The sequence below is a fragment of the Balaenoptera borealis genome (genome assembly GCF_965194805.1).
Source record: "Balaenoptera borealis genome assembly, chromosome: 13".
NCBI lineage: Eukaryota > Metazoa > Chordata > Mammalia > Artiodactyla > Balaenopteridae > Balaenoptera > Balaenoptera borealis.
In genome coordinates this window covers 64,284,794-64,312,400 of record NC_138870.1, presented here as the reverse complement: position 1 = coordinate 64,312,400, position 27,607 = coordinate 64,284,794, and the positions used below count along the sequence as shown (strand labels likewise).

Genomic DNA, 27,607 nt, shown 5'->3' with positions numbered 1-27,607 from the left:
TCTTTCGGACTTACTTCACTCTGTATGACAGACTCTAACTCCATCCACCTCATTACAAATACCTCCATTTCATTTCTTTTTATGGCTGAGTAATATTCCATCGTGTATATGTGCCACATCTTCTTTATCCATTCATCTGTCGATGGACATTTAGGTTGCTTCCATGTCCTGGCTATTGTAAATAGAGCTGCAATGAACATTTTGGTACATGACTCTTTTTGAACTATGGTTTTCTCAGGGTATATGGCCAGTAGTGGGATTGCTGGGTCGTATGGTAGTTCTATTTGTAGTTTTTTAAGGAACCTCCATACTGTTCTCCATAGTGGCTGTATCAATTTACATTCCCACCAACAGTGCAAGAGAGTTCCCTTTCCTCCACACCCTCTCCAGCATTTATTGTTTCTAGATTTTTTGATGATGGCCATTCTGACCGGTGTGAGATGATATCTCATTGTAGTTTTGATTTGCATTTCTCTAATGATTAATGATGTTGAGCATTCTTTCATGTGTCTGTAGGCCATCTGTATATCTTCTTTGGAGAAATGTCTATTTAGGTCTTCTGCCCATTTTTGGATTGGGTTGTTCGTTTTTTTGTTATTGAGCTGCATGAGCTGCTTGTAAATCTTGGAGATTAATCCTTTGTCAGTTACTTCATTTGCAAATATTTTCTCCCATTCTGATGGTTGTCTTTTGGTCTTGTTTATGGTTTCCTTTGCTGTGCAAAAGCTTTTAAGTTTCATTAGGTCCCATTTGTTTATTTGTGTTCTTATTTCCATTTCTCTGGGAGCTGGGTCAAAAAGAATCTTGCTGTGATGTATGTCATAGAGTGTTCTGCCTATGTTTTCCTCTAAGAGTTTGATAGTGTCTGGTCTTACACTTAGGTCTTTAATCCATTTGGAGTTTATTTTTGTGCATGGTGTCAGGGAGTGTTCTAATTTCATACTTTTACATGTACCTGTCCAATTTTCCCAGCACCACTTATTGAAGAGGCTGTCTTTTCTCCACTGTATATGCTTGCCTCCTTTATCAAAGATAAGGTGACCATATGTGCGTGGGTTTATCTCTGGGCTTTCTATCCTGTTCCATTGATCTATATTTCTGTTTTTGTGCCAGTACCAAACTGTCTTGATTACTGTAGCTTTTGCATCACTCTTAAAGGGTATGATGAGGCTGTGGCTCCCTCTGCTTGTGATATCAATCAATTTCACATCTACTTTCATCTTTCAGAAATTTATGGACTTCCCTCTCTACTCTGTCTGTCCCCACTTTTTGTGTGTGTCTTATTTTTAATTTAATTTTTTATTTTATTATAGTTAAAATTTTTAATTTATTATATAAAGGTTACTTTCCATTTACAGTTATTACAAAATATTGGCTGTATTCCCCGTGTTGTACAGTACATCCTAGAGCCTATCTTACACCCAATAGTTTGTACCTCCCATCCCCCCACCCCTATGTTACCCCATCCCCACTTTTAATTTCTTTGCTCTTATGGTTTTATTTTTTTTCTGTAAGAATTGTTTTTGTTTCAATGGGAGATCTGAAGTAACTGGAGGGAAAATTTATATTCAGTCCATCATCTTTTATTGGAGATCTTTTCTATTTTTTTTTGTTAATGCAATGATCATAAAAATTGTGATCATGATACTGTGTTGAAATACAGTGATACTTCTTCACTATTGATTTGAATAGGTATTTTGTATCTTTATGCCAGTTGGTCCTAAAATTTGTATGCTTTTTGAATTCTTGTTTGCTTCTTAGTTTTTCTGTTTCCTCTTCTGTTGTCATCTGCCCTAACTTGTACATGTCATTATGATCCTCTTGCCATTTCTAGTTTGTTCCTTGGAAGCTGAATGAGACCATTTAGAATTGTGCATAAAATAGTGACTTTTCTCCAGAGAATGGCATGTCAGCTGTAAGCCCATGACTCTTGTGACATTTTGATTATTCATTACTTATTTTCTGTTTCTCAACTGTGTCCAGGCAGGTGAGGTGTTATTCTTTTTCATTTACTTCTCTGCCTTAATTGTGATATCTGCTTTGGTTCCTTAGTTATTGATCTTTTTCTCTATAACTTTTCTGTTTCTTCTACCTAATTATCTTTGGTACTTTAAATGTTGAGCTTAGATTGCCTCGCTGGTTCATGAAGGCCGTAATTTTCATCTCCTCCTTTCATTTTATACTCAAAAAAATTTCCCAGCACTGTTCTAAATTTTTTATACCTTATTCTCTTTTTTATTTCCCAGTCTACTTTCCTGAATCTTTAGGAAAATTGATTGATTATAATTTATCCTGGGCAAATAAATTTAAATTTGTCTGTTTACTTCCCTCTCTTCCATGATATTGCTGCATTTCTCTGTTAATCTTGTTCAGGCCTTCTCTCATGAGACTTTGTAGTTTTTTCTTCTACAGCTATGGTTTTGACTGCTGGAAAGTGTGTCTTTTATGATTGGAGTTATAATTCTCTTGCAATCAGAAGTTTATGTAATCCAGATTTTTTAAATGCTGACTACTTTGAAGGAAGTTGAGATCCTGTCAGAAGGGCTGTGATTTGGAAGGCTTAAACCCCTAGAATTGGCCTGATTATGTAAGATACTGTGGAACCTACATAGTACATGCTTATTTGAAATTTAAAGTAGCTTAGAAAAGAAATTGGCTCTTGTGTAGTTTCTTTATTTGCCCACTGTAGGGGAAGTCAAAGTTGTAAATATTCCCTAATGTTGATGTCTATTTACTGATTCTTTTGTGAACTTTCTCTTATTCTGTGGAACTCTTGGTTTTACAATCCAGAGGTTTGATTAGATCATGGTTATATGTCTTTTGCTTTGCCTTTTTCATGTATTCTAAGCATTTTTCCTTTTAGATACCTGTCATAATTACTATCCTTTTTGTCTGCCTCATTACGGTATCCTTTATTGCTTCTCTTAGGTTTATAGTTTTGGTACTTTTTCTCACTGTTCCTGAAATTTTAAAATAGAACCTTCAGCATTATATGGATAGTACTGTGACTGTTTTTCAAAGGTTTGATTACTTGGGAAATTATGGTTTTTACGTCTTTATTTTCCCAGGAATTTATGATTAGGGTGTAGGAATTTAAAAAAATAATACTCTGTCATTACTGAGGAAAAATTCCTCTGTGAAAACAGAGACTCATTTAAGAGGTTGATTGCTTGACATATTTAGTGTTTTAACTAGCAAGGTCTTATTTGGTTATTTTGGGGCTTCTTCTTAATTTACAGTAGTAGTAATTAGCCTCTTCAAACTTATAAGTTGAAATTAACCGGTGATACATTTTGTGGCTATGAGACAAATAATGATTTTAATTAAATTCAGCAAATATATGCTTTTTTTTGGATTCTCCAAGAATTTTTTCATTGTCACCATATTGATCAGTTTTCTTTTAGGAACAGTCTTTGAATATGAGTTACTTCCATAGTTTCTCATTTTTGGTAGTCATTTTTAATTGAAGTATTAAAAATTGTGTTGGTTCTCATAGATCCTTTTTGAATTGGCATGTGGAAGTGTAATTATGTGTCTTGGTTACTTACATGATAAATTAAAGATGATCAGTACTTTGGTTGTGGTAATTTATACCTTGGATTCAAAACCCAGAAGCATCTAGGCCAGAGTTAGGCACTCAGACACTCATTTTTCTTTCATGCCCAAAATAAAAAGCCATCCTTAGCTGTATCAAAATATGAAGAAATTGCTTTTGGGATTGAATAAGAAAATCGGTAATAAAATTCCTTGAGATTATCTTGAATTAACTTTAGATCTTGCATTTTAAGCTTTGATCCTTAATAAAGAACCATCACCTTAAGTATGGGTATGAATTTACTTGTAGGAAACTGGGGTAAGTCTCTTGGTTGATTATAACCAGTTACCATAATTAATGAGAAACACATTCACTTTTTTCTAGTATCTTGATTTAAAACTAGGTTAATATTTTCCTTAGAAAAGAACCTTTTAAGAAAACAGTGAAAATTTACGCAGAATGAGGTAGTTTTAGCTGTAATTTAAAATATCTAAGTTTAAAAACAAAGACTTAAAATCCAAGGGAGACATTTAATATATAGGACTAAATTATTAATACTTGATTGCCAGGGAAATATTTCCAAATACTGTCCTTAAGAGGCCTTGATTTATTACTGTCTCAGAAACCCTCTTTGAGACCCTATGTCACAGGCTTGTGCAACCTAGCATTACAAACACCAACTGATTTAGTAAACAGATGCACTGGGAAAACAAGAAGCTTGCCAGAAGTATTGTCTTTCCTGCTAAATAACTTTGTGACCTTGGCAAACCACTTAGTCTCTGTGGGTCTTAGTAAAATGGAGAGTTGGAACAGATAGCCTGTTAGGTTCTTTTGAGGATTTCTTGACGATGCTAGGGGGTAGAATTACAATCAGATGATATATTATGTAATACAGTCCTTATAATAGCTCTGCAATAGATGGTATTATTCCCATTTTACAGATAGAATTATTGATGTTGTACAGACTCCATGTTCAAGTAACATGATCAGTCATGTAGGTACTAAGGGGCCAAGCAAGAAGTTGAACCTTGGCCTATGTCGTTCTGTAGCCGTGTTCTTTTTGGTATATAGCACTGCCTTTCCAAGCCATGTTGTTAGAGTAGACCACCAGATTTTAGTGTTAGAATTTGTTCCGTTTCTTAATCTGTACTTCATAGTAAATGTGCTTTTGCATTATGTCATTTGTTATTCAGGAGAACCAGAAGTCAGGGATCAGGCCTGTCTGTGAGTTGTGCCCAAAGTAGAAATGTGTGACCAGCTTTTAAATAAGCATATTAAAACTTATATGTCTAAGAGATGATTGATGTGTTCAAAGTTATCTTAAATTTATTTCAGTAATGTCACTGTTTTTCAGAAACACTTTTGAAACTATTCTTTCGGCATTTCTTTAGTGCCTTCAGCCTCATTCTTTTACGTATATTCTGTGGTGGCGAATAACATCTCTTGAGAATGGATTTGATATTTGGAAAAAGTGGGAAGTGATTCTGAACAGGGTCTCATACATAAAATTAGGGATCAAAATGAGAGATGTCATTTTTCGTTAAAAATAATCAGTGACCAAAAGGATGAAACCTATTATCCTTGTGTCATTTATATGGTAGCTAAGAAAGTGATTAGAAGAGAGGAGTTCGAGAATTGTTTTGTATGATGGCAAGTTGAAATGGTCTCTAAAAATGACTACTCTGAATGGAGATAACCTTTATTTGGATGTAAATTCTTCTATATTAGTTGAAGTTACATCTTAAGATAGTTACACTTGTTCTCTGTTTGCGACTTAGGCCAGTGCTATGCTGATTTAGCATGTGCTTCAGAGAAAGAGTTGGTGAATGAATTATACATGGCAGATATTCTTTCTATTTAAAGGAGATCAGAATCTATATAACAAAAAAAACAGAGAATCTATATAACGTTTGTTTGCATAATAATTTAATCCTCAGTTATATTCATACTTATTATATAATTTGTGGTTATCCATATTTAGGTTTATTTCCAGGCAGCTACCCCATCCCATTTCCTAGCATGAACTAAAACCACTTCTGTTGCTAAGCCTGAGTGTACTCTCTGATGCAGGTTTACACGTAAAATAACTTTTTTGCAAAAATTATACTAGGCTGCATTATAAACGTATTTATATTACTGAATGGTTTTGTATATCAGTGCTGTACTCTACTGGTACAGATACTAAGCAATAATATACCTATATATCTTGTTGCAGAAGAACTTGTGATAGGAAGATTTCATTTTATCTTTTGAAGGCATTATTTTTCTTAATTTAAACTCCCAGATGGTAGAGTTTAATGAAGCTTCCTCATTTGTGAGTATTAAAGGATACTAAAAAATGCCTCTAGTCCCTTTTTAATAATACTTTTCCTTTTGAGGTTTCAAAATAATTTAATGTTACAAGACCTTTAATTCAACAGATATTTGAGGGTAAGTCACTATGCAGGGGCGGAAAATTTAGTGGGAACTAGATAGACATGCGACTTCTTTGAGTTTGTGTGTGTGGGAAGGGTGGGGAACGGACAGTAAACTACTAATTGCACAATTCACTGTGTAATCACCATTGTGGACAGTGCTAAGAGGAGGAAATAGAGGGTGATAGAAGATTTTGCTGACCTAGTGGGTGGGGAGGGGAGCCAAGGAAGGTGACTTAAGCTGAGGGGAAAAAGAAGAATATTTCTGTCAGAACATCTTGTTTAAATACCCTGGAACAGCAAGGAACTTGGCTTTTGCTACGAATTGATTGAAAGAGTCCCCTGTGACTGGAGTGTTTAAAAAAAAAAAAAAGTGATAGCAACATGGCACAGTAGGCAAGGGCCAGGTCATGCGAGGCTTGATAGACCCTGTTAAGGATTTTGATTTTTGTCTTAAGGCGCCTTGGAAACCATTAGAATATTTTAAACAAAGAGTCATGAAATGATCAAGTTTAGAATGATCACTCTGGGTGCTGTGTAAGAATGGTTTGGAGGGAACCAGGGTAGATGCTGGGAGACTCATTAGGTCGTGTTGAAATTAAGGTACCTATGGCTTATCCAAGGGAGAGTCCTGAAGGCCTGTGGGTCTCAAAGTGTGTCACCTGGGAACTTATTAGAAATGCAGATTCTTGGATTCTACTGAGACCTATTAAATCAGAAGCTTTGGGGGTGGAGCTTAGAAATCTCTTTTTGAACAAGCCGTCCAGGTGATTCTGATGCTTCCTAAAGTTTTTGAACCTCTGCTGCAGGTCATTAGATACGTGGTTTTGGTGTAGGAGAAAGTTCTAGGTTGGTGATATGAATAGGGAATAACTGCAAGAAGATGGTAGTTGCAAATGAGAGGAGGAGAAGAGGCTCTAATAGAATGAAACCTTGAGACACTTTACTGTCCAAGTCCTGTACAGAGTGAGACGAGCTGGTGAAAGAATCAGAAAAGGATTGGTTAGAGGAACTAGAAAATCAGGAGCGTCTTTGCATAATGGCATTGGCGAAGGAAGCATTAAACTTGGCAATAAAGGGTCTTTGTGTGAATAACTGTAGTGGGAATACAGAGGTAGGCACCAGATTTCAACGGGTTGAGAAGGAAGTGGAGAGAGGAGTGAAGAAAATACAATTTACTCATTTAAGACATCCCTTACTCTTTGGACAGATATTTAAAATTCCAAAATATGGGAGAAGTAAACTAAATAACCTTGATGGGCAGCTAACCAGCATAAGATTCTATTGAGAACTGTATGATAAACTCTCATTGTTTGGACCTATTGATTTTGAAACTCATAATCTACATAGAGGACTGAGCTCAAGTTTATCATTGTCTTTACCGTTTTGCAAGGAATGCTGTAGTATAATAATAAACTTATGGGAGGGATGTTTAGCCTACCAAGAATGCTGGGTCTTTTTTTAACATGATTGAAACCACTTTAGCAGTATGCATTTATATGAAAGTAATTTTTAAATTATACATACTCTTATTCATTACAAAAGTATTAATTCATTTTCTATTACTATTATGTATCTAAAGGAAAACTTCTTAATTAAAAATTTTTTTTAAATTGAAGTATAGTTGATTTACAATGTTGTGTTAGTTTCAGATATATAAAGGAAAATTCTTTAAATGCATTTTATAATTCAAATTCCAACTTTTAATTTCTTTAATTACCTCAACTTGTTAGAATTATTTTAACGTGTTAATGTTATGCTGTTCTTAAGGAAGACCACATTTAATGTGAAGCCAAATTAAGATAATTTCAAGGTCAACCCCCATTACAAAGTAATGTCTTTCAAGTTGTGTGTGTGCGCGCGCGCGCACGCACACGGTGTGCATACACACAAGGGGGGGGGGGACAAGCCATTTTGAGATGCATTTTCTCAGTGAAAAATTTTTGTTTAAATTTTTTAAAATGCAAAAACATGATTATTCCATCAACATATGCTGTCTGTAAAATTCAACAGTACAGAAACTCATAAAGTTAGTTTCTGTTGCCACTAGACCCCACTTTATGTCCCAGAGACTCCACATATTACCGATTTGGTATTATTCTTCCAGACGTTCTTCCCTTTCTCCCTCCCACCGCCCACCCTCTCTCCCTCCCTCCGCCCACCCTCTCTCCCTTTCTCTCTCTCTCTCTCTGTATATATATATATATATATATATATATATATATATATATATGTAAGTGTATGTATAATTTTTTGAAAAATAGAACTGGGATTATAATGTAATGCTGTTTTGCAGTTTTTCCGCCAATCAATACATATTACATCTAAAAGGCTGAATCCTAGTAATTCCTCCCATTGAATTTATATTTTGTTTTTTGAACATTGAACTGAGACTTAAAGAGACTTGGGTTCTGGTCTCTTTTTGCTCTATGATCTTGGGCAAGTCACTTAATCCCTCTGTGTTTAGTTTCTTCATCTGTAAAATTTAGAGACAGTGAGTTATTGATTTGAAGATTTCTAATAGCTCTAAAGTTTATTTAGGAATGCTAGGATTTCAAAGGGCAGACATTTCCTGGAATTTTATATAGAAAGTGATTATCTTAACCCACCTGTGAATACTTAAAGGGTTAAGTTCTTGCCAAATTAAAAACACAATAGTGGGGGGAAGAAGCATGTTAGAAACAAGATTCAAAAAGATGATTTCCTGTCATTTACTCCTGTCCTTAGTAGGCATACCTGCTGCTTTTAGGATAAGCACTGACCCCTAAAAAAAAAAGAGCTTTCTTAGAGAGCTGATTAAATTTTTTACTGCAAATTCACACCACTTTTTTTGCGGGGTGTGGGATATGGGTGGGTCTGTTGGGTCTGTGTTTGGTTTTACCCATCGATTGTTCATGGGAGATAAGACAACTGGGACTGCTCAGCATTCTTTAAGGAATTGTGTCATCTTCTCACATAAGTGGCTTAGAAAAGCCAGGGCACTAGGGATAGGAGCCATTGGTATGAGGCCAGGAGCTGTGCTTTCTGTTCTTTAGCTTTCTACTTTGCAATTATTTGCTAAGTAAAATTTTCACCAAAAACTTGAGAAGGCAAAGCAGTCTTAGTTTGAAGAATCTCTGAGTGAAGGTGTTTGGCTTTTGAATTAGCATTGCTCTGTTCTTATTATTAATATTATGTTTATTAAAAGATGGTTTTTATTTTCCTGCTTTCAATGTCCCTGGTTGCTGATTTTATTTCCTTTTCGTTATCTTTTTTTAATTGTTTTCATCTTTTTTTATCCATAGTGTTCTTTGTCCATTAAACTTTTAGGGCCTCTTTTCTTATTCCTAATCTTTAGCTTGTATTTTTCTAATATTTTCTTGTCACCTTTATAGATTTTGAATTTCTCTGCCCTTTTCATTTGATTTTTGTGCTTAAACTCTTTTTAAAAATTTAGCTATATTTTTCCAAATAGGATTTTATTAAGGTAGAGACACAAATAAGTATAAAGGAGAATAATTGAGAAAACTAATGACTCCAACAGTGGCTTGCCCAGGGAGAGCTTTAGTTTATTTTTATTGATACATGTGTTCTTTTTTCTATATACCTGGCTGCTGGGTGGTATGGTTCTAATGTGGATAGCCCCAAATATACTTCACACTCTAAGCAAGAGATTCAGGATAACTTTTTTCCCCTCTACTTATCCAATAGTAGCTCTTAGGGCTTCTCATAAGAGACTTTCTTATTCCTTTAAATTTTGAACCACTTCCTCGTAGCTTTAATCTGAGTAATGCAGATGCACCATGAGCAAATTTCCCACCTCTAAATAAAATAAGTTTATTTACAGTGATAAAGCCTTTGAACTATACTTAAAAGGACTGCTCTCATGTTTCCTGTCATCCCTTTAATTATGTTGAAGGTGTTTGATTTTAAAAGTTTCACATGAAATTGAACTATTTGTAGTGAGGTGGATGGACCTAGACTCTGTCAAACAAAGTGAAGTAAGTCAGAAAGAGAAAAACAAATACTGTATGCTAACACATATATATGGAATCTAAAAAAGAAATGGTTCTGAAGAACCTAGGGGCAGGACAGGAATAAAGATGCAGATGTAGAGAATGGACTTGAGGACACGGGGAGGGGAAGGGTAAGCTGGGACGAAGTGAGAGAGTAGCAATGACATATATACACTACCAAATGTAAAATAGATAGCTAGTGGGAAGCAGCCACATAGCACAGGGAGATCAGCTCGGTGCTTTGTGATCACCTAGAGGGGTGGGATAGGGAGGATGGGAGGGAGATGCAAGAGGGAGGGGATATGGGGATATATGTATACGTATAGCTGATTCACTTTGTTATACAGCAGAAACTAACATAACACTGTAAAGCAATTATACTCTAATAAAGATGTTAAAAAAAAGAAAAATAAAGTTTCACAATCCTCATTTTAAAAACAATAAACAATCTTTAACAGTGTCAGCCTCCCAGAATCTGCTTTTCAATAATAAACACAAACAAAAAAAAACTAAAAATAGAACAACCATATGGCCCAGCAATCCCACTACTGGGCATATACCCAAAAAATAAATAAATAAACACAAACAAACAAAAAGCAGTGGTGGATTTTAACTAATATTTCATTGCTAATTTTATTATTAAAAACTTTGTTTTCTAATTTGTATTTCTTAAAATAGGAACTTTCTTTTTTAGTGTACATATAGGAAATGCTTTGAAACGTATTTTATAGTATAAAATACTATTATCATGAAAAGTAACTTTTAAAGAAAAAAGCATTTGTGATTCTGAATGATATAACATACCAATAATTTTTTTGTGTCTTCATAGATACTTCAGCTATTACTTTGATGTATAACCTATGGGCTCAAGAAAGCAAAGGTAGATAAGGTCATTCTTTATTCTCTATATGTTCTACTCTGGGCCAAGGCCTCTATTTGGATATTGCTCTGTTGTAAGTGGAGCAGATAAAACCTTGTTTGCTAGCTGACTGTCACTATATAACATCCTTTCTCAGTAGGAGACTTCGGTTGGTTCAATCCTGTAGCTTTGTTGTCCTCACCATAGCTACATTGCTGCTACTTTGTTTAAAGGTCAGCACTGTTGCCCTTTAATATTACCTTTCTCATTGTGCACCTCATTCTCGTTCAGCATTTCTGAACGTTTCTCTCATTCTGGCAACTAAATTAGCTCAAATTATTACTATTTTGGCTGTGTCTTTCCAGATACAAGGCACTGAAAAAAACACTTTAATGTATATGAAATATAGAAAGGAATTATTCTGTCACATATGTAAAATCTTAATAAATATTTTAGTTTAAATGCCATAAGAATGCAAACCCTGCATTCTTCTGTTAAACACTTTAAAATGTATACATGTAAAAATACTTCAAAATTATAAATACCCAAGAATCTTAATCTTGGTCACCTTAGGCCTCTTAAAATATAATTATAGGGGCTTCCCGGGTGGCGCAGTGGTTGAGAATCTGCCTGCCAATGCAGGGGACACGGGTTCGAGCCCTGGTCTGGGAAGATCCCGCATGCCGCGGAGCGACTGGGCCTGTGAGCCACAATTGCTGAGCCTGTGCGTCTGGAGCCTGTGCTCCGCAACAAGGGAGGCCGCGATAGTGAGAGGCCCGCGCACCGCGATGAAGAGTGGCCCCCACTTGCCGCAACTAGAGAAAGCCCTCGCACAGAAACGAAGACCCAACACAGCCATAAATAAATAAATAAAAATTAAAAAAAATAATAATAATTATAGCATTCTGATACCTTTTAAGTAGTATGCCGTGAAATAATTCTTGTAGTTGATAGTTCTTTGGGGAGATTTTTTTGTATTGTTTTCCAAAATAACAGTCACTTACAGAATTCAGAGTCTGGAAAATGTGAAGGCATTCATTATTTCAGGAGCACAATGACAGCGACACAGCAAGTCCATATGTTGCTTAGCTATAATTACATTTTAATAATTACTTTTTCTTTGGAGGAAGAACTATGGCTAACCTCCAAGAGAATGAAGCTGATGATTGTAAGTATTCATATTTTCTCAACTGAAAGAACTTTGTCTGTTTTATCCTATTTTAAATAGTTGAATATATTTATTTTGTATCATAGCATCAAGTGGATGAAGTTTCTATTCTGGGTCCTACTGTAAAATTTAAATGAATATTTGCATCAGATGGGAAGATTACCCTGGTTTTTTTGTTACTCCCGTATATGGACTTGCTGCCACAGGCATGCTAATTTTGCCATCTCCTACACGCGACTTCTCCTTTCCGCCTCCATTCTTTTGCACATTACCATTCCCTCCACCTGCATCCTTTCATCCACTTCCTTTTCTGCTTTGAAAACTGGCATCTAAAATTATTTCGTCTAGAGACTCTTTACTCCATGTAACTATCACTTATTTTCTTGGTTTCACCTTAACACATAACATGGGTAGATATAGATTCAACTATTCTGAGCTGTGTTTCTGTGATGTACCAGGTATATAGTGTTATCTATCTCATTTAATTTTCATAGCTATCCTGTGAGTTATTCCCATTTTACAGGTAAAATTAAATATTTCCCTGTTATATTCCTAGTTTTAGCTATGCCATAATTTGAACTGTTTTTGTGATTTTTAAAAATATAGCGTTTTACAATGTCATTCTGCCTTTCTTTCTTCCTGTAGTCTTTCCTTTCCTGCTCTCTACAATTTAACTCACCAACAGCACTTAAATTTTTTTAAAATTCAGGTATAATTTACATAGAATAAAATACACCCATTTAAAGAATATAGTCTGCATTTTGACAAATGTATACACCCATGTAACATCCACATTTTCATCAGTCCCCCAAATCCCTTCTGCCCTCTCCCACTGATGTCTCTTATTCCCCACTCTCCCCCAGGCAATAACTGATCTGGGTTCTGTCCACTATAGATTTTTTGTTTGTTCTAGAATTTCACATAAATGGAATCATAGAATATATACTCTTGTCTGACTTCTTTTGCTCAGCGTGTCTTTAAAATTGTTTCTTTTTATTGCTAGATAGTGTTCAGTTGTATAGAATGGAATATACCACAATTTTGTTTAACCATTCACCTGTTGATAGACAATTTGACCTGTTTCTAGATTTTGGCTATTAAAAATAAGGCTGCTATGAAAAATCCATGTATAGGTCTTTGAGTGGACATATTTCCATTTTTCCTCTGTAAATGTCTAGGAGTGGCTGTACCATTTTGCATTCCCACCAACAATATATGAGCGTTGCAGTTGCCCTCCATCCTCATCAACACTTATATTGTCAGTTTAAAGTTTTTTAGCCATTCTAGTTATTGTGTCGTAGTGTCTCATAGTATTTCATTTGTATTTCACTGGTGACTAGTGGTATTGAACACCTTTTCATAGGTTTATTGGTCATTTTATCTTTTTTTGGTAAATTAAAATTTTTTGTGTATTTAAATATTGGTGTTTTCTTCTTCTTACTGACTTTTAAGACTTTTTTATATAGTCAGGATCTTAGTTCTTTGTCAGTTATATGTATTGTGCATATTTTTTCCCAGTCTGTGCCTTGCCTTTTCATTTTCTTAACTGTTTTTGGAGAGGGGAAGCTTTTAATTTTTATGAAGATCAGCATATCAATTTTTTCTTTCATGGTTTGTGCTTTAGGTCTCCTAAGAAATTTTTGCCTACCCCAAAGTTGTGAAGATTTTCTCTTGTGTTTTATTCTAGAAGTTTTATAGTGTTGGTTTCTATATTTAAATCTGTGTTTCATTTTGAGTTAATTTTTGTGTTTAATGTAAGAGCCAAGGTTTTTCCCTTTTACTTAATATCTAGTTTTTATTGAAAATATTTTTTATTTTTCCATTGGATTTTCTCAGCACCTTTGTTGAAAAGTAATTGAACATGTACATGTGATCCATTTCTGGACTTCTTATTCTGTTCCATTGATATATATGTGGTATTCCAATATCATACTCTTTTACTTTATTTTTATAATTTTTAGAGGTAATGTAAATCCCCCAACCCAACATCATTTTGAAAATAAAAAAAAATCTTTGCCTAATTTTTTTTTTTTTTTTTTTGGCTGCATTGAGTCTTTGTTGCTGCGCGTGGTCTTTCTCTAGTTGTGGCGAGCCGGGGCTACTGTTCGTTGGGGGGCGCGGGCTTCTTATTGCGGTGGCTTCTCTTGTTGCGGAGCATGGGCTCCAGGTGCACGGGCTTCAGTAGTTGTAGTTCACAGGCTCTAGAGCGTAGGCTCAGTAGTTGTGGTGCGTGGGCTTAGTTGCTCCTCGGCATGTGGGATCTTCCCGGGCCAGGGCTCAAACCCATGTCCCCCGCACTGGCAGGCGGATTCTTTTTTATCTTCACTTTTATTATTTATTTATTTTTAACATCTTTATTGGAGTATAATTGCTCTACAATGGTGTGTTAGTTTCTGCTTTATAACAAAGTGAATCAGCTATACATATACATATATCCCCATATCTCCTCCCTCTTGCGTCTCCCTCCCATCCTCCCTATCCCACCCCTCTAGGTGATCACAAAGCACCGAGCTGATCTCCCTGTGCTATGCTTCTGCTTCCCACTAGCTATCTATTTTACATTTCGTAGTGTATATATGTCCATGCCACTTTCTCACTTCATCCCAGCTTACCCTTCCCCCTCCTCGTGTCCTCAAGTCCATTCTCTATGTCTCTGTCTTTATTCCTGTCCTGCCCCTAGGTTCTTCAGAACCTTTTTTTTTTTTTTAGATTCCATATATATGTGTTAGCATACTGTATTTGTTTTTCTCTTTCTGACTTACTTCACTCTGTATGACAGACTCTAGGTCCATCCGCCTCACTACAAATAACTCAATTTCGTTCCTTTTTATGGCTGAGTAATATTCCATTGTATATTATGTGCCACATCTTCTTTATCCACTCATCTGTCGATGGACACTTAGGTCGCTTCCATGTCCTGGCTATTGTAAGTAGAGCGGTAGGCGGGTTCTTAACCACTGTGCCACCAGGGAAGTCCATCCTTGCATAATTTACTCCCTTGCCCTCACTGCTTGTGTTTGTGTATGTGTTGTTGATTTTTGTTTTTCATTTGTTTTTGTTAGTTTCTGCTTTCAAAGATATTGCCATCAGTAGGGGCTATGTGCTTGGTATTTTCCAGGGCAGATACTGTTTGTATTACAGAAGATGTTAACTACTTTCAGCTGGCTGGAAGTAATTAGCAGTTGGGGTTCTTCCTTTGTCTCACTATCATTGACAGCAAGCAATTCTACATTCCATACGTACATCTGTATGATTTTTGAGAAGGTCAGCAAATTGGGGCTGCAGTAGCAGAAGTGTGTATCAGAAGCCAAGTGTTTAAATAGCAAATCGGACACTTGACAGGGAATGAAATTGTAACACTTTTTTTAATTACTTTAAGATCATATATTTCTTTTCCTTCTTCTCCTGTCTCTTTTTAACAGAAACGTCCCAGCCTTGCCTAAAGCAGTCTTTTGCATGAATATTTGAAGAACTCTGATGACAGTTGCCAGAACTATAGCGTGTGCTTAATGGAAACATGTTGAATTGAAGAAAATTGTTAGATACAGATTGCATTTAATTTAGTTTCTGACTACATGTAAAAAATGCTGGGTTAGTGAACATTGTTCTTGGTTTCCGAATGGTGCGCAGATGCTTTCATTTTTCTTTTCTTAAACCACCTTGCCTCACTTAAGAGTAAAAATAATAGGAGAAAAGGTAAATGTAACACATATTCAATTATGTACTGATTTTTATTTGTCAAATCAATAATACATGTTACATGTGTATATTTGGTTCTTCCAATTATATTGTGTACTTCACCAGACAGAGATTTTGTCTTCTGTTTATTTTGTATCCATTTTCTTCCATTCTCACATAGTGGAAATATTGATGGATCTCATTTATGATTATTTTATTTTATTTTATTTGGCCATGCCACACGATTTGTGGAATCTTAGTTCCCCGACCAGTGATAGAACCCGGCCCTCTGCAGTGAAAGCGCCGAATCCTAACCACTGGACCACCAGGGAATTCCTTGGATTATGCATTTTAATTAACTTCTAGTGAATAATTAGTCCTAGGCTACAGTAGAAGTATGTGTGTATTTTTTCTTCCTACTGAAATCACATTTCTCCTCTGAAAGATGTTTCTTAGCTTTGCACTTGACACAAATTAGAATTTTAGAAACCAGGTAGGTGATGAGGTAGAGGTATGTTAATAGCTTTCCCTTTTTAAGTTGTTGTTATAGGTTGATTGCAGTCCAGGGCCTTAGAAGGGTTTGTCATCACTTTGTTTGTTTCATAAAGACTGCAGTAGATTACAAGATCAGTCAGACAAATGGAAATGTCAGTCAGCTGCTTGAATAGATATTTTTAGATATGTTTCTCCTCTTAGTACTAATCATGCAGTTGACCACAAATCTTTCATTTGATAGTGGGTGAGAAAATTTGAAGCGGGAGCTCCAGAGGAAGCACCTTGGGTAGTAAGATGCAAACTAAAATTGAGGTAGAGATCACATTTCTGATTAAACACAATCTTTTCTCCTTATGATTCTGATAAAAGCCTGATCTTGCATGATGTTTTTATGATAGATCTTATTTAATGAAGTTAAAGCACCTAACCAGAAACAGATAGGTGAATATTACGCTATTGTATTGCATATATGGTGTTTTATGTTCTAGGTCTGACATTGATTTCACTTCTATAAATACATTTTAAAATACTTTGAAGTTAACTTTCATTTTGTTTTATTATTCAAAGGTCGCTTATTTTGGTTACAAGTGGCTGAAGTAGTATCTATGTCCATTTAGGGTTCTTTGGCTAACAAATAAATCACTAGAATGATAAGCTTGTACTCTTGAAGTAAAAGCTGAAAAACTGAGTTTTAGAAAGCACAGACACTTGAGCAGCTCCAGAGATCTAGAGAGCAGGAAGCAATGGATAATCTTTATGGAGCTTCCATTAAGATAGTTCTTCTTTGCTTTTCCATGAGGGATGTTTTCCTCAAAGGAAGATCAAGGTGCATTATCACAGGAAGGGGAAGTAGATATGGAAAGGTTAAAAAAACCCAAAACAATATTATTACAGTTTCTAGGTTGATATAATATTTCTTTAATCTTATCATACAGTATTAACTGTTTCTTGGCTGAACTTGGGTTTGGGACCTTTCAGTGTTTATAGGTTTGCTATGATCATAAAACAGCACTTATTAAGACTGGTCTGCTTTGTACTTCAGTTGCTTTTCCTCTGTCTTTAGTTCATACCCTTATTTGTATAAGTGATTTAAATTATCGAGTCAATTACTTAAAAAATGTTTTTTTCCTTTATTCATTTAATGAATTCTTTTTTTTTCAGTGTTCGCTATGTACAGGTACTATCATGATGCCAAGGTTTCAAAAATAAATAAGAGCTAACATGCTCCCCTCCACCCCCAAGCTTTATCGAGATATAATTGACATATATTGTATAAGTTTAAGGTGTACAATGTGATGATTTGATACATGTATATATTATGAAATATTTACCACAGAAAGGTTAGTTAATAAACATCCCTTACCTCACATAATTACCATTTTTTCGTTATTGTTATGGTAAGAACGTTAAAGCTCTACTATCATAGCAACTTTCAAGTATACAATAAAGTGTCATTAACTATAGTCACCATGCTGTACATTACATCCTCAGAACTTACTTGTCTTATATCTGAAGTTTGTACATTCTCATCAACATCTTCCCATTTCTCCCTTCCTTCAGCCCCTGGCTACCACCATTCTACTCTCTGTTTCTATGAGTTCATTGTTTTTAGGTTCCACATATAAGTGAGATCACACAGGATTTGTCTTTTCTTGTCTGACTTATTTTACTTAGCCCTCAAGGTCCATCCATATTGTTGCAAATGGCAGGATTTCCTTCTTTTTTTTTATGGGCAGAATAATACTCCATTGTACATATATACCACATTTTCTTTAACCATTCATCTGTTGATGGACTTTTAGATTGTTTCCATGTCTTACCTATTATGAATAATGCCACAGATGAACATGAGAGAGCAGATATCTCTTCAAGATAATGATTTCATCTTCTTCAGATATATATCCAGAAGTGGAATTGCTGGATAATATGGTCTCTCTGTTTTAATTTTGGGGGAAACTACACCAGAGTTCCCTTTTCTCCATATCCTCGCCAGCATTTGTTATCTCTTGTCTTTTTGATAATAGCCATTTTAACTGGTGTGAGACAATATCTCATTGTGGTTTTGATTTGCATTTCCCTGACGATTAGTGATGTTGAGCACCTTTTCATGTACCTGTTGGCCATCTGTATGTCTTATTTAGAAAAATTGTTATGCAAGTCCTCTGCCTATTTTAAAATCAGATTGTTTTTCTGCTGTTGAGTTGTTTGAGTATCTTATGTATTTTGGATATTAACCCCTGATCAGACATATGGTTTGCAAGTATTTTTCCCCATTCCGTAGGTTGCCTTTTCACATTGTTGTTTCTTTTGCAGTGCAGAAGCTTTTTAGTTTTATGTAGTCCAACTTGTTTATTTTTGCTTTTGTTGCTTGTTCTTTTGGTGCCATATCAAAAATATCATTGGCAAAACTGATGTCAAGGAGCTTTTTCCTTTTGTTTTCTTCTAGGAGTTTTACAGTTTCAGATCTTATGTTAAGTTTAATCCATTTTGAGTTGTTTTTTGTGTATGGTGTAAGATAGGGGTCCAGTTTCACTCTTTTGCATTTTTGGCTCCCTTGTCAAATATTATTAGTTGACCATACATGTGTAGGTTTATTTCTGGGCTCTTGATTCTGTTCCATAGATCTATGCCTGTTTTTTTTTATGCCAGTACCATATTGTTTTGATTACTATAGCTTTGTAGTATAGTTTGGAATGAAGTGTGATGCCTCTAGCTTTGTTCTTCTTTCTGAAGATTGTTCTGGCTATTTGGGCTCTTTAGTGGTTCCATGTGAATTTTAGTATTGCTTTTTCTATTTCTGTGAAAAATGCCATTGGAATTTTGATTAGGATTGCATTGAATCTATAGATGGCGTTGTATACTAGGGACATTTTAACAATATTAACTCTTCATGAACAGGGGATATCTTTCCATTTATTTGTGTCTTCAATTTCTTTCCTCAGTGTCTTACAGTTTTGTTTATAGATCTTTCATCTCCTTGGTTAAATTTATTCCTAAGTGTTTTTATTCTTTTTGATGCTGTTGTAAATAAGATTTTCTTTATTTCTTTTTTAGGTCATTCATTGTTAGCATATAGAAATGCAGCTGATTTTTGTATAGCAATTTTGTATCCTACAACTTTACTGAATTAATTTATTACGTCTAATGGTTTTTTTGGTGGTCTTTTGGATTTTCCATATACAAAATCATGTCATCAGCAAACAGAGACACTTCTGCTTTTTATTTTCCAATTTGGATGCCTTTTATTTCTTACCTGATTGCTCTATGACTTCTAGTACTATGTTGAATAGGAGTGGTGGGAGTGGGCACCCTTGTCTTTTACTGATCTTAGAGGGAAAGTTATCAATCTTTCATTGTTGAGTATGATGTTAGCTGTGGGTTTGTCATATATGACCTTTATGTTGAGATATGTTCCTTCCATACCCAGTTTGTTGAGAGTTTTTTTTTTTAATGATGAGAGGATGTTGAATTTTGTTAAATGCTTTTTCTGCATCTTTTGAGATGATCATATGATTTTTAACTCTCATTCTTTTAATGGGGTGTGTGACATTTATTGATTTGCATATGTTGAACTATCCTTGCATCCCAGGGATAAATCCCACTTGATCATGGTATGTGATCTTTTAATGTGCTTTTAAATTCTGTTTGCTACTATTTTGCTAAAAAGTTTTGCATCTTTAATCATCAATGATATTGGCTTATAGTTTTCTTTTTTTTGTAGAATCCTTATCTGCCTTTGGTATCAGGGTAGTGCTAACCTCTTAAATTGTGTTCCCTCCTTTCTAATTTTTGATAAGAGTTTGAGAAGAATTGGTATTAATTCTTTAAAAAAAAGATTTATTTATTATTTATTCTATTAATTTTTGGCTGCGTCAGGTCTTAGTTGCAGCATGCGGGATCTTGGTTGAGGCATGCGTTATCTTTTGTTGTGGCATGTGGGCTCTTCGTTGTGGTGCGCTGACTTCTCTCTAGTTGTGGCGTGCGGGTTTTCTCTTCTCTAGTTGTGGTGCGCAGGCTCCAGAATGTGTGGGCTCTGTAGTTGTGGTGCACGGGCTTTAGTTGAGGCACTCGAGCTCAGTAGTTGCGGCGTGTGGGCTTAGTTGCCCTGCGGCACGTGGGATCTTAGTTCCCCAACCAGTGATCGAATCTGCTTCCCCTGCATTTTAAGGTGGAGTATTTACCACTGGACCACCAGGGAAGTCCCAGTGTTAATTCTTTAAATGTTTTGTAGAATTAACCTGTGAAGGCATCTGGGGTTAGGCTTTTCTTTGTTGGGAGGTTTTTGATTATTGATTCACTCTCCTTTCTTGTTATTGTTCTGTTCAGATTTTCTGTTTCTTCATGATACAGACTTGGTAGGTTGTATGTTTCTAAGAATTTATTAATTTCTTCTGGATTGTTCAATATGTTGTCATCTAATTGTTCACTGTAGTCCCTTATTGAGCCTTTGTATTTCTGTGGTATCAGTTGTATTGTCTCCTTTTTTATTTATAATTTTATTTGTCTTCTTTTTTCTTGGTAAGTCCAGCTAAAGGTTTGTCAATTTTGTTTATTTTTTTCAAAAAACCAACTCTTAGTTTCACTGTTTCTTTTGTACTGTTTTTCTATTCTCTATTTGATCTCTTTTTTCTCTGATCTTTAGTATCTTCTTTCTGCTAACTTTGGGCTTAGTTTTTGTTTTTTCTAGTTTCCTTGATGTGTAAAGTTAGGTTGTTTGAGATCTTTCTTGTTTCTTATCCGTATAAACTTTTCTCTTAGCACTGCTTTTGCTGCATCCTATAGTTTGGTATGTTGTATTTCCATTTTCATTTATTTCAAGATACTTTTTAAATTTCCCTTTTGATTTCTTCTTTAACCCATTGATTCTTCAGGAGTCTGTTGTTTAATTTCCACATATTTGTGATTTTTCCAGTTTTCCTCCTGTTATTGATTTCTAGTTTCATCCATTGTGGTTGGAAAATATACTTGGTATGATTTCAGTCTTTTAAAATTTGCTAAGATGACCTAATATAAGATTGATTCTGTAGAATGTTCCATAAGTGCTTGAGAAAAATGTGTATTCTGCTGCTGTTGGATGGAGTGTTCTATATTTGTCTGTTAGGTTCATTTAGTCTAAAGTTTAGTTCAAATCCAGTATTTCCTTATTGATTTTCTGTCTGGATGATTTATCCATTGTTGGGGGATTGAAGTCCTCTAATATTGTTGTACTGCTGTCTATTTCTTGCTTCAGATCATTTGTTTTTGCTTAATGTATTTAGTTGCTCTAATGTTGGGGGCATATATACTTACAGATGTTATATTCTCTTGATGAATTGACCCCTTTATCATTACATAATGACCTTCTTTGTCTCTTGTTACAGTTTTTAACTTAAAGTCTGTTTTGTCTGATGTAAGTATAGTTACCCCTGATCTCTTGGTTTTTATTTGTGTGGAATATCTTTTTCCATCCCTTCACTATCATCGTCTGTGTCTCTAAAGCTAAAGGGAGTCTCTTGTAGACAATATGTAGTTGGGTCTTTTTTTAAAATCCATTCAACCACTCTATGCCTTTTGATTGGAGCATTTAATCCATTTACATTTACAGTAATTATTGATAGGTAAGGACTTACTCTTGCCATCTTATTAATTGTTTTTAGGCTGTTATGTAGTTGCTTTGTTCCTTTGTTTCTCTCTTGTTGTCTTCCTTTGTGAATTGATCCTTTTCCATAGTGGTATACTTTGAGTCCCTTCTCTTTATTTTGTGTGTATCTTCTATAGGTTTTTGTGTTGTGGTTACTTTGAGGCTTGCTTGAAACATTGTATAGATATAACAGTCAATTTTAAGCTGATAACAACTTAACTTTGATTTCATACAAAAACTGCTTTTTTATTCCCCTCTGCCACGTGTTATGTTTTTGATGTCATACTTTATATCTTTTAATATTGTGTATTCATTTAAAATTGTTGTAGCTGTATCTATTTTCAACACTTTTGTCCTTTAACCTTTATACTAACGTTAAGTGGTTAACACAGCACCATATTACAGTATTAGAATATTCTGAATCTAACTGTATACTTGCCTTTACCAGTGTGTTAATTTCATGTTACTATATCCTGCCATTTGCCTTGTGTAGGTATCTGTGCATTTGAAGAAGCAGTTACCCTTCATGACTTCATGGACTGACTTCAGTAAGGGAAGATTTTCACCTGCAGTTGGGGGTATGCTGGAGCATGCTGTGAACCCCAAGTCTAGTGGTCTATGGCACCAAGGGTGGGGTCATGTGGAAGCACTGGGGCCTGAGGGGACATGGTGGCTGATTGGCTCAGGCTCTTGGGATCCACAGCCTCAAGAACTGTGTGGTCCTTGGTTAGCACTGCAAGGATCTGCTGAGGCTTCAAGGGCTTTTTGGGGTCCTCAGCAGTGCCTTCAGGCCCAGTGTCTAGGGTCTAGGGCAAGTAGTGGCAGTGGCTATAACTGATGGTATGCACATGCTCAGTTGCAGGGATCACCTAACTGCAAGTACCTGTGTCATGGCAGGTGAGGTTGCTGACACATATGTAGGTGGGGGCCAGGGTAGGCAGTAAGGGTGGGGATCATCTGTGGGTACACCAACACCTGGGGAGACCTCGGCTGTCAGTAGACACTACCATGGCGGCAGGGTCTTGCCACAGGTGCATGACAGTGGCGACCAGTGATGGGGGTTGGGCTAGGAAGTACAGGTGCACAGCTGGAGGGGCTAGCTGCAGGTGAGCACAGTGATGCAGGTCAGTGACAGAAAATAAAGTGTGATCTAGACCCATAAGCAGCTGCGGTGGCCCTGGCTGTTGGTGTGACTTTCCGTGGCTGCACGGTCTTCCCCAGGTATGCTCATGACAGTGGAAGATGATGACAGGCATCAGTGGCATGCAAGTGCACAGCTGGTGGGCTAGCCTGGAGCGTGCACGTGGCGGTGGAGGTCAGCCATGGGAGTCTAGGCAGCATCTTGCAGTCGTGCAGCCACAGAAGCTTGGGGTGGTATTTGGTGTGGGTCCTGGGCTCCTGTGGGGCAGGTGAGGGGAGGGAACGAGGAGGGACTCAGGCAACTGGTGTTGGTGAACACAAATAACTATGGGACAAAAGCTGGTGAAATCTGCAGGTGATCTGTGGTGGCTGTGCTGGCCGTTTGTTTTTTCAGTTGAGAAAGCTTCAAAATTCAGGTCCCCTGAAGAACAGGTGAGACTGTGGTTATACCCACTTTGTGGCTGATCTTGGTAACCCCTGCTAATACTTCCTGGTTCCTAGCCATCTCTACATATCTCAGCTTTGCTGGTCTTTGGGTGGGGTGAAATCAAAGCAGGTCCTTTGTGCACTGCCCGAAAAGGCTGGGGAAGCTTGTTGCTTACTCTGATCTCCCTTTCCTGGCATGGGAACTCTTCCTAGCTGGGGAGTTTCCCGTTGGTGCTAAACAGTGCCAGCCTAGGAGATGGATGATAAAAACAAAATGAAGCTGTTTTCTTTCCCTTTTTGTGTGGTTGTTCCATTATGTTGTTGAAGTTTCTTACGTGGACTCCAGATCTTTCCCAGAGCTGTTTTTGTTCATGAATAGCTGTCTAATTGTTGATCTTTGTGGGAGGACAGAGGCTGGGGGTCCTATGTTACCATTTTGATCCCTGAATCTTTTTTGGGTGGTAGTTGACTTCAGTGCAGGAGGCATTCTTTCAGTAATTAAGACTGGACTTGATGAGGTGTGATTTATATATTAAAAGATTCTTCAAATTGTTTAAAATCAGAAAAAATTCTGCCAATCACTCCTCTCAGTAGACATTTGCCAAAGTGCTCTTAGGAGTGGCTTGTGAATCACTAGTGATTTGACCTATCAATAATAACACATATAATACAAGGTGAAATGTTACAGGGTGTTGTATTGGATAAGATAGGGATGAAAAAACTGTTGGAAGACAATCCCTCATGGTGTCTTGCAGTTCTGTGTATCTTTCAAGTAAAGCACTGACTGCCTTTTGTTCTGGACTATCTTTTCAAGGATGTTTGTATAGTGAATAGCCTAGGAACACAGAGATGGTGTCTTCCTCTGGAGCAAAGGGCGCACATGCTAACTGCCCATTATGCAGCCCATAAGAAATATGGGCTTCCCAAGCTCAGAGTTCTTCTTCTGTGTTGTAACCCACTACTTCTGAGGGCATCCATCTGGGCCCATCCACATTGCTCCCTTGGGATTTGGTGTGCATTAGATAACTAGATAACTGGAAAACATAGGAAAACTAATTGTAAACATTTAGGAGGCGTCTCTAAACTGATGAATTTGTAAGTACGTTTAAGTTTTGTTTCATTTTAAAGAACTGACCCTAGTGATCTCAGACAATGTATTATAGCTGTGGTTTATGCAAGGAAGGTGATGGTCAATTCTAATCTGCAGATCCATACTCAGTGAAGATGCCTTTCCATTAAAGGTTTGGAGAGAGACAGACAGAGAGAATGTATTTCAGTTGTAATAAAATATGTAAGATAGATAAATATTGCTTTGATTACCTACTTGACCTGATTTTTTTTTTTTTTCTTGAGGAGCTATTTGTACTGATCATGTAGGGTAAAAGATTTCAGGTGAATTTGAAAAAACTTAGAAAACTGTAATGTACTTCATTGATTTGTTGTAATTATTGTAAGTTACCTCACGTTCTTTTTTCCCCTTAATATATTACTCTGAAGGAAGGTCTAGTATGGCCCTTAAAGTTGAGATGGTACCTTACAATTTATATTCTTTTACATTGCAGTGATTACGTCAGCAGTAGTTACGCAAGTGGTAAAACTGCTGGCTGTTAAATTGTAGAATATTAGAGTTGCAAGAAGTCTTAGTAATGGCCATTTTAGTTTCATAATCTTACTTATGAGGAAATTGAGGTCCAGAGATATAAAATAGTTTGTCTAAAGGTCCACAGCTAGTTCTCAAGAGAGGTGTGGACTTGAAATGAGGTTTACTAATATTCTGTATACCTCATCATGCTACATCAGAATAGGGAAAGTGCATGCCTTGATAATGAACATAAGGATGAAACAGTTTGTGGCAATGTCTACCAATATTTGGTATGGTGGTATGAGATGTGCCAGTACACTGATGAACAGTTTTAATTTTTAGAGATACATTGTATGTTTTAAAAAAAATATTGATAGTAATTTGGAGCCTGGTTAACTTAGTTATGCCTGTTGCATTTGTATAGGGAGCATTTATATTGTGCCCAACACAGTTCTGAGGACTTTCTATGTCAACTCACTTAGTTCTTTTATAATCCTATGACGTAGGTACTATTATTATCATCACCTCTAATTTGCAGATGAAGAAACTGATGCAGAATAATTTGCCTGTGGTAAAACAACTATTTAGTAGAGCTGAATTTTGAATCCAGAAAGTCTGACTCCAGAGTCTGTACTTGAAATCTGGAGTTCCCAAGTTTTAATGTGAAGTGTGTTAAAATGCGGAATCCCAGGCTGCACTCTTGGAGATTCTGATTTAATATGTCCAGGAGGGGCCTGGGTATTTGCGTATTTAACAAGTGCTCCGTATACTTATGATGGGGGTGCTCCTCAGACCATCCTTAGAGAAACACCGCTCTAAATCAAACATTAGCCTGTCTCCTGCTGCTGTTGTTGAGACTCTGCTTGTCCCCTGATGTTTCCCACTATCCCAATATACTATTAAATGCAAAGAAGAAAATATTGTGAAAATAATGACATATTGAGGATTATCTATGTATCCATCCATCCATAATTTATCTATCTATATCTCTTACAACATTGGTTCTGTCTACATATATAAATCAGTTTGAATGAAACTAGTTTTTAATCAAGTTTTAAAAATTCTGTATGATACCTTTTTGGACTAAATTTTTAGCCATTTGTTTCTATGCCCCATAGTCCCATTCAGAAATAAATTTGTGATGACTCCAAGGGGAGAAAATCCTCTGTACTTTTTTAACCGGATGCTTCTGTGATCAAAAGGTGTCATTCTTTTATAGTTCCAGTGTTGCAGTCAGAACTAATGTTTGTTGTGTGTTAGTCATTTTATTATGGCCTTTTAATGTGTGGAGCTGTGTTTTGAGAATGTGATCTGACCTATGGCATCTTTCCATTAATTCAAGAATGTCTCGTGTTTCTTCTGAGTTTTACTCTACTTCTGTTAACTCTCTGTCATAAGTTTTACACAATTGTGATAAAAGACGTGGTGTCAGAGTAGAGTGAATATTGAAGTCAGTGCAAAAATGATCAGTTGAAAGACACTATTTGGAATCTCATTTTTCTACCTGACATAAGTACGGTATTATCTGTTTTTCAGTCTTACCTTTATCTAAATGTGGGTAGGGTACTTAGAAGGCACATGTTTTTATTTTTTTATATTCTTTAAAAATTTTTATATTGGAATATAGTTGACTTACAATGTTGTGTTAGTTTCAGGTGTACAGCAAAGTGATTTAGTTATACATGTACATGTATCTATTCTTTTCAGATTCTTTTCCCATATAGGTTATTACAGAATATTGAGTAGAGTTCCCTGTGCTATAGTAGGTCCTTATTGATTATCTATCTTATATATAGTAGTGTGTCTGTGTTAATCCCAAACTCCTAATTTATCTCTCCCAGAAGGCACATGTTTTTAGGTTAAAACTAAAATTCACATCCACTTGACAAAAAAAAAAAAAAAAAACAGTAAAAAATTATTTAATCAGAAAATCGTTGCCAGTTACAACTGAGCCCTCTAGATTGATAAAGGTCCTGGACAGTCTTGTCCTCTCCCTTAAGGTTGATGCCCTTTGACCTATAATGGAGGGCAGCTTTCCTGGAACAACTCCTGCCCACCTCTTTAACTGAGTAAGAGAAATGATGTAAGAGACAAGAGGTTTGGCTTGGGAAAAAATGGGAGAAGGGCATGAGATTAGCTAGAGACTAGAGCAAAGGCACATTAACAAGGGCAGGAGAGGCTCAGACTGCTCAGTGCACCAAAGGAAGCTGCAGTTAGAGAGTGAGAAGAAAAAGGAGGAGCTTTAAATGAATGAAACGTGAATTCCTTTCCACATTCTCCTTTTATTCTCCAGTGGACTCACAATCCCATGTTGTAGTCCGTCTCTCCTCAGAAGACTTCAGTAGCACATGGCAAAAACTGTGACGTTGGTACACCAATGACTGTTGAGAAACACTGATGTAGAGAAAAATAGTTAAGTTCATATCTGGTAGCAAATTATGTAGCTGATGGAGAAATAAACATTTGAAAAAAAATCAGTTGATACTTTTTTGCTATATATTGATGAATAGAGCCCAGTGATTGGAGTATTTGCCTATGAAAGTAATATTCTTTTTAGTGAATACACCTATTTTCTTCTCTTGAATTACTTAAAACATCTGTCATCACAGTGAGACATGTAGTAGTACTCTGGTTATGCCAGAAATTTGTTTGAAGGTTCTTTGAATTCAAATTGAAATAGTATAAATAAGAACAG

The 27,607-nt window shown here is 36.1% G+C and overlaps 1 protein-coding gene across 11 annotated transcripts in view; it reads left to right on the top strand.

Moving 5' to 3' along the window:
• The window catches only part of OSBPL8 (oxysterol binding protein like 8), a 197,144-nt gene that overhangs the window by 9,834 nt on the left and 159,703 nt on the right, over nt 1-27,607 (top strand). For 7 of the 11 annotated variants that reach the window (XM_082351586.1, XM_082351580.1, XM_082351589.1 and 4 more), the window contains exons 2-3: nt 10,774-10,824; nt 11,930-11,971. The exons of 2 other annotated variants lie outside the window; for them this stretch is intronic. The gene's annotated coding sequence lies outside the window, so the exon portion shown is untranslated. The remainder of the gene's footprint in view (nt 1-10,773; nt 10,825-11,929; nt 11,972-27,607) is intronic. 2 more of the 11 variants (XM_082351584.1, XM_082351583.1) reach the window with 2 other exon arrangements.